This window comes from Bolinopsis microptera, chromosome 2, assembly GCF_026151205.1.
Source record: "Bolinopsis microptera isolate Bmic1 chromosome 2, MBARI_Bmic_1.0, whole genome shotgun sequence".
Classification (NCBI taxonomy): Eukaryota; Metazoa; Ctenophora; class Tentaculata; order Lobata; family Bolinopsidae; genus Bolinopsis; species Bolinopsis microptera.
This window is the reverse complement of record NC_087073.1, coordinates 393,584-406,300: the sequence shown is the minus strand read 5'-3', so window position 1 is coordinate 406,300 and position 12,717 is coordinate 393,584. Positions and strand designations below refer to the sequence as shown.

At 41.4% G+C, this 12,717-nt stretch overlaps 1 long non-coding RNA gene across 3 annotated transcripts in view; it reads right to left on the bottom strand.

The window, feature by feature from the left end:
* The window catches only part of LOC134826523 (uncharacterized), a 68,003-nt gene that overhangs the window by 43,912 nt on the left and 11,374 nt on the right, over positions 1–12,717 (bottom strand). For 2 of the 3 annotated variants that reach the window (XR_010161711.1, XR_010161712.1), the window contains 2 exons: positions 7,188–7,306; positions 4,261–4,357 (listed from right to left, as the gene is read on the bottom strand). This is a non-coding gene — a long non-coding RNA (uncharacterized LOC134826523). Of the gene's footprint in view, positions 1–4,260; positions 4,358–7,177; positions 7,307–12,717 lie in introns of all 3 variants that reach the window. The other variant, XR_010161713.1, reaches the window with a different exon arrangement.

The following is a 12,717-nucleotide window of genomic DNA, read 5'->3' as shown; positions in this document are numbered from 1 at the left end:
AGAGCGGCCCTCCCTTATAGATCCCATAACATGAGGACTCTAGAGCGGTACCCTCCTATAACATGAGGACTCTATAGCGGTTGAAAATTTGAAGATTGAACACTCAACGAAGCTAAGTTATACATTGTAACTCGTGATTGATTATGGTCATGACATTCTAGGATGATAACTTTATTAAAGAGTCATGGAGTTAATGAACATTTTCATTCACTTGTTATAAATATTTCATTACTAATATTATAGTGTAACTTAATTCAAGATTATTGGTCGGTCTCAACGTCTTCCAAATGATTGAAATATTCCCCTGCTACTCAAAAATTTAAAACGTGTCTTCGGTATTTTAGTGAACTGTTCGTATCAATGTGATTTCGCTAAGCTGAAGCAGAGTACCGATCAAGTTCGTGCAGATCATTTAGGAATGAGGATCGCATCGCGTGACGCTTTAGCGCCTACTAAGGATATCTCATGTTCATCAATCTGGTGACGGGACTGATTCAGATCAGATCCCATCGCAGTGCGATATCTTGTTAGGATGACCTGGGTACAAGGGGTTTCCACCGCTCGCAGCACTAAACCTGCCCGCTTTCCTCCTCAATCCTGGAACCTCGTCAATCGGACTAATTGCAACCTCAACAAGACGAACAACTACGCAGAGGCCTTCAACAGAAAGTTTGCAGCCATGGTGGGTCACCATCTGGAACTTCCTACAAGCTGTTTACGTGGAACAGTCCACGACGGATGAGATGATACTCAAGGAGAGCTACGGGGACGCTCCTCCTGCTAAACGAGCCCGTCAAATCACGACGGACCGCCGACTAGCCCACCTAGTGGAAACCCCTTGTACCCAGGTCATCCTAACAAGTTATCGCACTGCGATGGGATCTGATCTGAATCAGTCCCGTCACCAGATTGATGAACATGAGATATCCTTAGTAGGCGCTAAAGCGTCACGCGATGCGATCCTCATTCCTAAATGATCTGCACGAACTTGATCGTTACTCTGCTTAGCGAAATCACATTGATACGAACAGTTCACTAAAATACCGAAGACACGTTTTAAATTTTTGAGTAGCAGGGGAATATTTCAATCATTTGGAAGACGTTGAGACCGACCAATAATCTTGAATTAAGTTACACTATAATATTAGTAATGAAATATTTATAACAAGTAAATGAAAATGTTCATTAACTCCATGACTCTTTAATAAAGTTATCATCCTAGAATGTCATGACTATAATCAATCACGAGTTACCATGTATAACTTATCTTCGTTGAGTGTTCAATCTTCAAATTTTCAACCGCTATAGAGTCCTCATGTTATAGGTGGGTACCGCTCTAGAGTCCTCATGTTATGGGATCTATAAGGGAGGGCCGCTCTACAGTCCTACTTCCGACCTTCACCGCCTACAGTCCACCGCTCAACAGTCCACCGCTCTACAGTCCTCATTTTGGGATCGTACCGCTCTAAAGTCCTCATGTTGTGAGATCTATAAGGGCGGCCGCTCTAGAGTCCTACCCTGGCGATTTGACACCGCTCTACAGTCCTACTTCCGACCTTCACCGACCTACAGTCCTACGCTCAACAGTCCACCGCTCAATAGTCCTACAGCCGTATATCTACATAATGCAAGCGAGATGAATTATGCCTCGATACGTATATCTACATAATGCAAGCGAGATGAATTATGCCTCGTTACGTATATCTACATAATGCAAGCGAGATGAATTATGCCTCGTTACGTATATCTACATAATGCAAGCGACATGAATTATGCCTCGTTACGTAGATCTACATAATGCAAGCGAGATGAATTATGCCTCGTTACGTATATCTACATAATGCAAGCGAGATGAATTATGCCTCGTTACGTATATCTACATAATGCAAGCGAGATGAATTATGCCTCGTTACGTATATCTACATATGCAAGCGAGATGAATTATGCCTCGTTACGTATATCTACATAATGCAAGCGAGATGAATTATGCCTCGTTACGTATATCTACATAATGCAAGCGAGATGAATTATGCCTCGTTTACGTATATCTACATAATGCAAGCGAGATGAATTATGCCTCGTTACGTATATCTACATAATGCAAGCGAGATGAATTATGCCTCGTTACGTATATCTACATAATGCAAGCGAGATGAATTATGCCTCGTTATGTATATCTACATAATGCAAGCGAGATGAATTATGCCTCGTTACGTATATCTACATAATGCAAGCGAGATGAATTATGCCTCGTTACGTAGATCTACATAATGCAAGCGAGATGAATTATGCCTCGTTACTTATATCTACATAATGCAAGCGAGATGAATTATGCCTCGTTACGTATATCTACATAATGCAAGCGAGATGAATTATGCCTCGTTACGTATATCTACATAATGCAAGCGAGATGAATTATGCAACATAGCAACTCCACATGTAAGATTCATCTCAATTTTGTTTCTTCATCTCAATTTTGTTTCTTCCTAAAATATTAACGATTTGATTGGTCAGGATGGGCCTAAATGGGAAATCTCTTGAAAATAAGCAGTACAACGATCTACCATAAAGAGTGCAATTGTGCAATTACTATACATTTTCAATATCCCTACCTGTACTGTTCTGGAGGGTACCGCGACAATTGACCCCCCGACAATTGACCCCCCGACAATTGACCCCCCGACAATTGACCCCCCGACAATTGACCCCCCGACAATTGACCCCTATGTAATTACACTGGGGTCAATTGTTGCGAAATCTAGGGCTGAGTACGACAATTGACCCCCCGACAATTGACCCCCCGACAATTGACCCCTATGTAATTACACTGGGGTCAATTGTTGCGAAATCTAGGGCTGAGTACGACAATTGACCCCCCACGTAATTACACTGGGGTCAATTGATCGGGTTAGGGTCAGGGTCCTGGATCAGGATCCTGGGTCAGGGTCCTGGGTCAGGGTTAGGAATAGGGTTAGGGTTAGGGTCCTGGGTCAGGGTAAGGGTTAGGGTTAGGGTTAGGGTAAGGGTAAAGGTAAGGGTTAGGGTTAGGGTTAGGGTTGGGGTTGGGTTTGGGGTTAGGGTTCGGTTTGGGTTTGAGGGTTGTGGTTTGGGTTGGGGTGGGGTTGGGGTTGGGGTTGGGGTTGGGTTTGGGGTTGGGTTTGGGGTTGGGTTTGGGGTTTGGGGTTGGGGTTGGGGTTGGGGTTGGGTTTGGGGGTTGGGGTTGGGTTTGGGGGTTGGGGTTAGGGTCAGGGTCAGGGTCAAGGTCAGGGTCAGGGTCAGGGTCAAGGTCAGGGTCAGGGTCAGGGTCAAGGTCAGGGTCAGGGTCAGGGTCAGGGTCAGGGTCAGGGTCAAGGTCAGGGTCAGGGTCAGGGTCAGGGTCAGGGTCAGGGTCAGGGTCAGGGTCAGGGTCAGGGTCAGGGTCAGGGTCAGGGTCAGGGTCAGGGTCAGGGTCAGGGTCAGGGTCAGGGTCAGGGTCAGGGTCAGGGTCAGGGTCAGGGTCAGGGTCAGGGTCAGGGTCAGGGTCAGGGTCAGGGTCAGGGTCAGGGTCAGGGTCAGGGTCAGGGTCAGGGTCAGGGTCAGGGTCAGGGTCAGGGTCAGGGTCAGGGTCAGGGTCAGGGTCAGGGTCAGGGTCAGGGTCAGGGTCAGGGTCAGGGTCAGGGTCAGGGTCAGGGTCAGGGTCAGGGTCAGGGTCAGGGTCAGGGTCAGGGTCAGGGTCAGGGTCAGGGTCAGGGTCAGGGTCAGGGTCAGGGTCAGGGTCAGGGGCCTGGGTCCTGGGTCCTGGTCAGCCGGGGGGGGGGTCAATTGTCGGGGGGGTAAATTGTCGGGGATCTATTGTCGGGGGGTTATTTGTCGGGGGCTCAATTGTCGGGGGGTCAATTGTCGCCCACCCTTCTGTTGAAGCCCTATTTTGCCTTAATAAGGAATTAAGGAACAATACAACGACTCTATATGGACACGAAAAAAGCTCAATGTATATGCTACAATTCTCGAAGTATCCTGCAATTCTAGGAATTGAAAAAATGTCTGTCCTTTCAGAGCAATTGAACTAACAGTAGCAATACGACGAACACAATAACTGCCTACAAATACACTAATAAACGGTCAATGCCCGGAAATTTCTCACAGTTAGCCAAGGTCGAACACAGCACTAAGCAGGGTGGGGCACAAGGAACGAATAGGGCACAACAATGAGTCTTATCTAAAACAAATAATATGAGAACGAAGACTATGTCGTCTAAATACTATAAAACGTTTACAAACCTGATAACTTGGGGTTGAGGAGAGAGTCTTCACAAGATAGATACCAGTTAGAAAGTAGTTGCTCGAATAAGTTGTTGTGATCCTGTACTTCTTATCACTGAAATTCTCCGCGTGAGTTTTTTATTTTACAGCTTTACAATAGGACGCGGGCAGTCGTATTCTAAAATGGTACTAACTCAGATGTCCCTCACATAAATGGAGGAATTAATTAATTGATATTAAGTAGGTAATTAACTAATCAAGAACAGCCCCGTAGCCAAGATAAGAAGATAATCTGCCATGGCAGGCGAGTCCGACCGGACAGCTAGGGCCAGGGGACGTAAAGCCGAATGAAACATTTTGAGAGAATTTGAGAATATTTCCACGTTATCCTGCATTTTCCACGTTATCCTCCATTTTCCACGTTATCCTGCATTTTGCCTTAGCTTTTTGAAAAAAAGGCCTCGATTTATGTGAGGGACATCTAAGCCCAGCAGATATTGGTACTGAGGCATCTAATAAAGGGTGTCAAGAGTCGGAAACTGCCAGCTGTTCTGACATTTATAAACTTTAAGAAGGCTTTCTACAGTGTACATCGTGGGAAAATGCTCAAGATTCTAAAAGCTTAAGGTATTCCAGTCAAAATCGTAAGGCTTATACGGCTCATGTACGAGAAGACAACGGCCAAAGTCCTAACTCCAGACGGAGAAACTGTTGTTTGAGGTACTAGCAGGTGTGTTACAGGGTGATACCTTAGCACCTTACCTTTTTGCAATAGTCATCGACTACTGTATGAGGCAAGCCATAGGTGATGATGCGGAGCGACTTGGACTCACTCTCGAACGTAAAAAAGCAGAAGAGTGGGGCCCAAGATCATCACCGATGTGGACTTTGCAGATGATATACCACTTATTTCTGAGGACATGGACAAGGCCAACGAGTTCCTCAGTTCCTGCTCCGAGTAGAATCGCGGCGGCAGCGAGCGTATGGCTACACTTAAACGAAGGCAAGAGGATGATGATTAATCACTCTACACTAGACTATCACGTGACTTTTTCAACCCGTTCTCTAGCTGGCCTTGAACGACTATTCGAAACCCTAACCCTCTTATCTGATCCCAACCCTAACCCTAACCCAATCCCTTGTAGCGCGATGCACTACTGGGTCGCGCGCGCATCAAATAATGCTTCTCGGTAGATCGGCGAGATGCACCACTGTGCCTCACCGAGCTGCGAAGGATTGACATCGTGAATCAACCCAATCCCTAACAAAAGCATATGCTGAAACCCTAACCGAACGAGAAATTCGACTAACTTCCTTATACGCACGGTCATATCACGTGATCAAGACAGTTTTTCGCCAATATCTTGGCAGGGGAGCATTTTAACCCTATGTCATGGGGTGTGATTCTGAATCAACGTCCGAAAATACATCGATCTCGAAGATCGACTGATTTAGCACGCTCAAAGGCAAGACCAAGGTTATGACATTGGAATTTGAATATGGAGGATCGATCTAGCGACCTCTAAAGCATGAGGTACCCTACAATGTAAGTTACATAGCACAAATAGGGAGATAAGGGTTAGAAAGGGAAAAGCATGAGGTGCCCTACATTGACGGAAGGATATTTGGAAATTCAAACCCTGAAAGAGCCTTAAGATTAGATTGTTCATAGCGGCTTGTGAGTCAGTACTGCTCTATGGATCAGAAACCTGGAAACTGACGAAGGCTCAAGAGAAAAGTTTGGACGGGACATACACAACGATGCTGCGTATGGTGCTGGGTATCTCATGGAAGAACAAGGTCAGCAATATAACTTTGTATGGTAGCCTACCAAGGCATCAGTTATTCAATTATGCAATTGACTGACGCCGAGTAGGGTTACGAAGCAGGAGATTAAAAATGGCAGGACACTGCATCAGACATCCTAAGCTACTTGCTAGTGATTTAGTCTTATGGGAACCTATGCATGGTAGAGCACAGTAAGGCCGACCAAGACAAAGCTACTTGTCTATTAGTGCTTTTCATTCAAACAAGTAAAAACGAATCCTTTATGTCATGTTTCCAGGGTTTGGACTGGAATTGCCCGCTTAAAGAACTTCCATCGCGTTACATTAAATAATTTTCTCAATAAATGTAATAGATTTGTAGTGTTGTAATTAGTTACTGAAGGAAGTTGTGACAAACTCTAAAGAGGAACTGCGAACCCTGATGCGGGACAGGAGTCAGGAATATATCTTAGATGGCAAGTACGTACGGTACAGGGCTTTAAGTACGTACGGTACAGCTACTTTTAAAGGTACGTACCGTACAGGCACTGTAAGGTACAATTTTTTTTCAAATTTTTTGAATCAACTTCAGTGAATTACTTGCAATTTTTGATTAGTATTATCATCATAATTTTTGAGATAGAAGTCGAAAATAAACACAGTGGTTAAAACAATAAAAGATTTAAGAGGAAAATTTGTGTACCGGATCGCTCTTAACCGGTACTACACTACTACTACTTGTAATTATCGCAACCTTAATCTACGATTGTCCATAATATACTCATAATCCATTGCTATCAACTTGCAACTGGATTTGTACCTTTCAGCCTTCTTTATTAAGTACGTACCGTACAGCTAATTTAAAGGTACGTACCGTACGAACTTCCCATCTTAGGAATATATGGATGGGGTTATCTGGCGCTTCGCCAAGTTCCTGCCTTAATCTTATTGCTGGCTACGTGGCTGATCAAGAACCAATAATTGTGGGAGAAAGATTGAGATTTGAGCTGTCTAGATACTGAGTATCTTATCGCTTTAAAATAGCGTGCTGGCAGTCGTATTCTTAAATGGTATTGGCACTTACTTAGAAATAGATGTCCCTAAAATTAATCAGCATATTTATTAATTAAAAAGTAATATAAAAGAAAGATTAAGTTGTTTTGTAAAACATTCACAAACCTGATATTTGATAACCTGGGGTAGGACGAAGTCTTCACAAGGTCAAGATAGATTAGTTAGGAATAAGGAAACAGGTTTCTTCTCAAAATCGTTTTTCAAAGTTTCTTGAAACTCAGTCACTGAAAACATTTTCAATCAAAAACCATTGAAAAAGGTGTACCAGAAGTTATACTTATAACATGTAAAATCCGGATTGGAGTATTGTTTATGAGTCGCCTGGTTGCAATGTATTCTTGTAATTGTATAAATTTGTATTGATCCCGTTTGAAGTTATAACGGCTGTACATGTAAAGTGTAAGTGTCCCAGGCCCCCAAATTGCCCACAAACACATAACTTAACTGGGGCGTAAAGTCCCTATTATTGGAGATGTAAATTGTAAGTGCTCCAGACCCCAGCTATGCCAGGTGAAAATCTATATTAAATCACGGTACTTTCCAGTATCAGCCATAATAACCCAACTGAGACTAATATAACATCTGCATTGTATTGGTAATTTATATTATGTAGTAAGTTACACGAAAAAGAAAAGAAACAGTACTAACTACCCCGAGTTTAGCTGATCGAGAATAAGAAATAAGTCACAACGAGCTGACGAACCAAACCATTCGGATGTAGATTACTGGCATTCCAGAGTACATGATTAAATGCGTCACGTGCACTTCACGTGACCCGTCCGAGAGCTCAGAATAGCGAGTTTAATGTCAGCAGGTAAGGTAACGTGATGTGTAACGTGACATTTCATTAGATCACGGCGGTATTATATTACCTACCTACACGGAGCTGAGAGTACTCAACACCTTTCTAGCTGGTGAGTAATGAGTATTAGCCTGTAGCAGACCGGAATTGAGCCCTGTAATTTGTAGGTAATTGTTGGTGTGTAGCTGAGCTGCTCATATCGCATAATACAATTAAACTGTGTCACAAAGTTAGGGGTTTTGTGACAATCTAAGGATTTGTAGTGACAAAGCAAAAACTTGACAAATCATTTGGAGCAATGAGTTGTATATAAGTGACGTACGCTGCTGCAAGCTGCTGACACCTCGACAAAAGCTTCTCACGCTATTGTGCTTTTTATGGAGAACTACGTCAGCAGCGTTTTTGAGCTTGTTATTTCAAAAGTATTCCAAGTGATTTGTATAAGTGCATATATTGACTCTGAATACATAGCAATTAAAATAATTTTCCTCGATTCATGAAGTTTGAAAGAAGTTACAGCAATGCGCGCAATTTGGGGAGTGTGCTTTTGGCGGGGATATAATATGCAAGCCTCTTGATTATATAAACTGCGCCTATACGTATAAGTGACATGACGCTACTGCAAGCTGCTGAAACTCTTTTAGTTTATTGCGTGAGACAAATTAGAATGAGGGAAGCTAGATTTCCCATAAACGTTGGATAACATGCCGGACAACGCTCATTATATAGACCACCGTATTGCAGACTGCAGAGTTATGTCTATCTAGTTTGTTAGTTTGTTCGTTATTATTTGTAACTGCTGAATGTTTAATGTGGTGGAGTGATACCTGTCAAGTCATCACTTATTACTCAATATAATACAGTGCTCTATATATTACTCAATATACTACTATACTACTATACTATATATTACTCAATATACTACTATACTACTATACTATATATTACTCAATATACTACTATACTACTATACTATATATTACTCAATATAATACAGTGTTCTATATATTACTCAATATACTACTATACTACTATACTATATATTACTCAATATACTACTATACTACTATACTATATATTACTCAATATACTACTATACTACTATACTATATATTACTCAATATACTACTATACTACTATACTATATATTACTCAATATACTACTATACTACTATACTATATATTACTCAATATAATACAGTGTTCTATATATTACTCAATATACTACTATACTACTATACTATATATTACTCAATATACTACTATACTACTATACTATATATTACTCAATATACTACTATACTACTATACTATATATTACTCAATATACTACTATACTACTATACTATATATTACTCAATATACTACTATACTACTATACTATATATTACTCAATATACTACTATACTACTATACCATATATTACTCAATATACTACTATACTATATATTACTCAATATACTACTATACTACTGTACTATATATTACTCAATATACTACTATACTACTATACTATATATTACTCAATATACTACTATACTACTATACTATATATTACTCAATATACTACTATACTATATATTACTCAATATACTACTATACTACTATACTATATATTACTCAATATACTACTATCAACTTAATAACACCAGAATGTGTGTGTGTCTGTGTGTGTGTCTGTGTGTGTGTCTGTGTGTAATTTCCGAACGGTTATACAAAAAAAACGGTAATAGTTACGGGACTGGTTTTTTCGGTATAGTGCCGACAAAACTCTGACGAAGCCAATAAGCAAATTTTATAAAAATCGGCCGGTGGTAAGTGGTTTAATTGATGGTTTTGTACCACAAAATATGTTACATAAAATGGCTTGAGAAGAACGGCAAGAGTTACGGGGCTAGCTCTCTCTCTCTCTGCATATGTAGCGTATATATTACATGGCGTATATATTACATGGTCATATAATACTATAAACTTATTAGGGGAGGGAGTGCTCAAACGGTCTGTTTGGACTGTAGAGAGAGTTCATACTTTCATACGACAATGTAATGCATGTTCACAAATATGATAGGCTGGTGTGGTGCATGGTGTTAAGGGTTAATTTCTATTGATTATTGATTAAGAATTACTATCTTTTAAGCATACTATTGGATACGTGAGGGCACTCCGAATAGAATTGCTCGCCTAATCCGGGTTTTGACTCAGCGGGTAATTACTCCTACCCTTTTTAACTGCGGCAGTGAAATCCCGGCCGTAGGCCGGGTTACACTAGTACTATATATTACTCAATATACTACTATACTACTATACTATATATTACTCAATATACTACTATACTACTATACTATATGTTACTCAATATACTACTATACTACTATACTATATATTACTCAATATACTACTATACTACTATACTATATATTACTCAATATACTACTATACTACTATACTATATATTACTCAATATACTACTATACTACGATACTATATATTACTCAATATACTACTATACTACTATACTATATATTACTCATATCGTATATCTACATAATGCAAGCGAGATGAATTATGCCTCGTTACGTATATCTACATAATGCAAGCGAGATGAACTATGCCTCGTTACGTATATCTACATAATGCAAGCGAGATGAATTATGCCTCGTTACGTATATCTACATAATGCAAGCGAGATGAACTATGCCTCGTTACGTATATCTACATTTTTTTTTTATCTAGACACTTATTTTACTTCGGTGTATTCCAACAGCCACAATGTTACACAAGTGCAACCAGCCAATTACAGGAAGCCGAAGGATCTTTTTGGCCAGTGACGGTTAAGGTAGTGTGTACCATACTTTCTTCGTCCGAGACTTTGCTGCAATGTGCAGCTCCTCATTTAACCCTCACACCCGATTTCTCGAGTATTCGGCTGAGTAGACCGGGGGGCTGCATAGACCACTCATGATCCTTAGCTGAACGTCGACGACGCTCACCCCACGACCAGGCAGTCAGTGGGTTTCGAACTCGCAACCTAACGATTGTAAGACAGGCGTTCTAACCAACTGCGCTACCTGGCCGCTAAAAATAATGCAAGCGAGATGAATTATGCCTCGTTACGTATATCTACATAATGCAAGCGAGATGAATTATGCCTCGTTACGTATATCTACATAATGCAAGCGAGATGAATTATGCCTCGTTACGTATATCTACATAATGCAAGCGAGATGAATTATGCCTCGTTACGTATATTTACATAATGCAAGCGAGATGAATTATGCCTCGTTACGTATATCTACATAATGCAAGCGAGATGAATTATGCCTCGTTACGTATATCTACATAATGCAAGCGAGATGAATTATGCCTCGTTACGTATATCTACATAATGCAAACGAGATGAATTATGCCTCGTTACGTATATCTACATAATGCAAGCGAGATGAATTATGCCTCGTTACGTATATCTACATAATGCAAGCGAGATGAATTATGCCTCGTTACGTATTTCTACATAATGCAAGCGAGATGAATTATGCCTCGTTACGTATATCTACATAATGCAAGCGAGATGAATTATGCCTCGTTACGTATATCTACATAATGCAAGCGAGATGAATTATGCCTCGTTACGTATATCTACATAATGCAAGCGAGATGAATTATGCCTCGTTACGTATATCTACATAATGCAAGCGAAATGAATTATGCCTCGTTACGTATATCTACATAATGCAAGCGAGATGAATTATGCCTCGTTACGTATATCTACATAATGCAAGCGAGATGAATTATGCCTCGTTACGTATATCTACATAATGCAAGCGAGATGAATTATGCCTCGTTACGTATATCTACATAATGCAAGCGAGATGAATTATGCCTCGTTACGTATATCTACATAATGCAAGCGAGATGAATTATGCCTCGTTACGTATATCTACATAATGCAAGCGAGATGAATTATGCCTCGTTACGTATATCTACATAATGCAAGCGAGATGAATTATGCCTCGTTACGTATATCTACATAATGCAAGCATGGCAACTCCACATGTAAGATTCATCTCAATTTTGTTTCTTCATCTCAATTTTGTTTGTTCCTAAAATTTTAACGTTTTGATTGGTCAGGATGGGCCTAAATGGGAAATCTCTTGAAAATAACCAGTACAACGATCTACCATAAAGAGTGCAATTGTGCAATTACTATACATTTTCAATATCCCTACCTGTACTGTTTTGGAGGGTACCGCGACAATTGACCCCCCGACAATTGACCCCCCGACAATTGACCCCCCGACAATTGACCCCCCGACAATTAACCCCTATGTAATTACACTGGGGTCAATTGTTGCGAAATCTAGGGCTGAGTACGACAATTGACCCCCCATGTAATTACACTGGGGTCAATTGATCGGGTTAGGGTCAGGGTCCTGGATCAGGATCCTGGGTCAGGGTCCTGGGTCAGGGTTAGGAATAGGGTTAGGGTTAGGGTCCTGGGTCAGGGTAAGGGTTAGGGTTAGGGTTAGGGTAAGGGTAAGGGTTAGGGTTGCGGTTGGGGTTTGGTTTGGGGTTCGGTTTGGGTTTGAGGGTTGTGGTTGGGGTTGGGGTGGGGTTGGGGTTGGGGTTGGGGTTGGGGTTGGGTTTGGGGTTGGGTTTGGGGGTTGGGGTTGGGGTTGGGGTTGGGTTTAAGGGTTGGGGTTGGGGTCAGGGTCAGGGTCAGGGTCAGGGTCAGGGTCAGGGTCAGGGTCAGGGTCAGGGTCAGGGTCAGGGTCAGGGTCAGGGTCAGGGTCAGGGTCAGGGTCAGGGTCAGGGTCAGGGTCAGGGTCAGGGTCA